Below are 3,290 nucleotides of genomic sequence, written 5' to 3'. Positions count from 1 at the left end.
TAATATTACTATTATTTAATTTAAGTTATTTTAAGCATAATATATGCTAAACCAACTTAAATTATATTTACAATAGGACCATCTTAAACCGGTTAATAAACCAAAAATAATACTAAACCAACATGAACGAATACCTGATTCGGCGAGGAAAGAAGTGTTTCGGGATAAACGCTTGAATGGTTATTAACTGTAATGGTTTGATCATGAAAGAGTTAGTATGAATATTAACAATAAAATTATGGATTAGATTAATTTAAATTTGTAAGAATACCTTTGAGTCTATGAAAAGCAATTCAATTCCCATGAATAAGTTTGCCTTTTGAAAGTTGCGGGTTTTCCAACAATGAATCCACCTAACAAAAAGTTTGTTGTTATAAAAAATCTCTTTCAAGGTCATTAAAGGTTTTTGGGACGACAATAGTTGATGGTGAAACCATTTTTTTGCTCGAGTGCTTTGAAGTTTTCCTTGATAGTGTGAGGTTGATGTTGATGGAATAATGAATTTTATAGGAATTTTCTTGATGTATAACTATACTTTTTTTATTTTTTTTGTTTAATGTGGTATTTCTATTTTTATATAATTTACTACCATTTTAAGATAGATGTACATTTTAAGATAGATACTTAAATCTTAATGTACTTTTTCCATTTTTTTAAAATGTTTATTTCCATTTATACTTTCTATTTACGTAATATCTATATTTTAAATTTTAAGATATATTTTTAAATCTTAATGTAATTTTCCATTTTTAAATTGTGTATTTACTTATATTATATATTTTACATTTTAAGATAGATGTTTAATGCTTAATGAACTTTTTTCATTTTTTTTAAAAAAATAGTGTATTTAACTTATTATTATATATATAATTCATATATTATATATTTACATTATTTACTTATTATTTATTTTCCTGTATATGTATTTCCATTTCTTGTACTTTTTATTTACTTAATATCTCTATTTTACATTTTAAGATAGATGTTTAAATCTTAATGTTCATTTTCTATTTTCTTTAAATTGTATATTTCCATTTGTTATACTTCCTATTTATGTAATATCTATATTTTAAATTTTAAGATATATTTTTAAATCTTAATGTAATTTTCTATTTTTAAATTGTGTATTTACTTATATTATATATTTACTTATTTTTTTTTTATCTTTATATTGTGTATTTCTATTTCTTATACTTTCTATTTACTAATAATTTTATATTTTAAGACATATTTACATTTTAAGATAGATGTTTAAACATTAATATACTTTTTCCATTGTTTTTAAGTTGTGGATTTCTTTTTCTTATACTTTCTATTTACTTAATATCTATATTTTATATTTTAAGATATATGTTTAACATTTAATGTACTATTTCCGTATTTTAAAAATTATGCATTTACTTATTATTGTATATATAATTCATAAATTTATATATTTATAATATTTTCTTATTATTTATTTTTCTATATATTGAGTATTTCTCTTTCTTATACTTTATATTTAGTTAATATCTATATTTTATATTTTAAGATAGATGTTTAAATCTTAATATATTTTTTCCATTTTTAATGTAAAACGGCAATGTTTAATAGAAGAACTTGGACAAATAGTCAAATAGTTATATTTATGTTTTTTTTCTTTTTTTATAAAATTGTAATGTTACATTATGGAGATAAGCCATTTTTTTAGTGAAAAATGGTAATCTTACATATGTTTAATGTAGTTTTTCCATTTTTTTATGTTGTATGTTTACATATTATTTATTATTTTTGAAATTATATATAATGTTTTTTTTTTACAAAATAATAATGTTACATTATGGCGATAAACCGTCTTTTTTTTAAGTGAAAAATGGTAATTTTACATATGTTTAATGTAGTTTTTTCATTTTTTATGCTGTATGTTTACATATTATTTATAATTTTTGAAAATTAGTAATATTAAAATGTAAAACTATATTTTATGCCACGTGTCATCTTTCGCGAGAAATTCTTTTGCTGATGTGGACGCTCTATGGAGCCTCAAAAGGTCCCTTTTATTATTATAGATTTTACTTGTTGTAGTGGTAAAATATCATGTGAACAATTTGATTAAGCTTTAGTAATAATGATGACAGTAGAGTGTTGGGGATAAAATATTCTCAAATCTAACTTCTTACTTTATATAATTACGTGAATAATTAGATTAACAGTCTGTTAGAATGAATGATGGAGTCGATTTTTTAGGAATAAAAATATTTGTAAATCTAATTTTGTTACTAAGAATCTTACCATCAATTCGAATATAACTAATTTTTTATTCGAATTTATTCGTTCAAGTAATTAGGAGTTAAAAAATGGTCATCAACAGCAAAAATAAATAAATCGATAATGAATGTTGATGTTATTGATCCTGAATGAACTTTTATTGAATACAAAGAATTGCAGAAAGAGCTTTACATGTACGTGAATTAAAAGTCACATTTGGTTTCTGTGTTTCATGATTTGAGTAACATGTTGATTTGATTACATTAAAAGATAAAACATTCAGAACAAAGGTACTATCAATTTTTATAGGTAACATTGTAAAAGAATTCAAAAGTGGAATGAAATAGTTTATAGGTGAACTTTATAGGTAACGTTGTAAAAGAATTCGATGCGGTGGTGAAACGTGAACTTACCTTGTCTCATAGTCAAACCATAAAGAAAATGTAATGCATTTTCATGAGTTGGCCATGTGTATTGCAATAACTTCATAAAACAGGGTGCATGAACCACTTTGGCAATTTTTAATTGTTTTGTCTCTGTGAATAGGTTTTATTTTCGTAAGATTTGTAAGACATGCGATGTTCTTGAGATTCGTGAGACATGCGCTTATATAAGATGTAATCACGAGTTGATATTAAGGTTGTTCTGGTACGATGGTTTACTACTCGATTTAAATGGTTTAAATATATAATAATGTAACCAATTTTAAAGTTAGAGTTAAAACCGGATACATATATATGGTGGAATATTTGTTAAGTGATGTTATAATATACAGGGGAAGACCAAAAAAATAATAAAAGGAAAGAGTCCAAACAACTTTCATAGGTAGATATTTTAGGACTCCTTTCCTTTTAATAGTATTGACTAGGTTAAGATCCGTGTCTTGCGCGAGATCAACATATATATATATATATATATAAATTATTTTATGTATTAAATATTTTTACATATTATGAAATAATAAATATATGTTAAATAATTAAAAGTCAGTAACTATTAAATATGTAATTAAATTGGTGCGAACATATAAATCAATTTTATTA

Source organism: Brassica oleracea, chromosome C2, assembly GCF_000695525.1.
Source record: "Brassica oleracea var. oleracea cultivar TO1000 chromosome C2, BOL, whole genome shotgun sequence".
Taxonomy (NCBI): Eukaryota; Viridiplantae; Streptophyta; class Magnoliopsida; order Brassicales; family Brassicaceae; genus Brassica; species Brassica oleracea.
Note: the sequence above shows the minus strand (reverse complement) of the source record.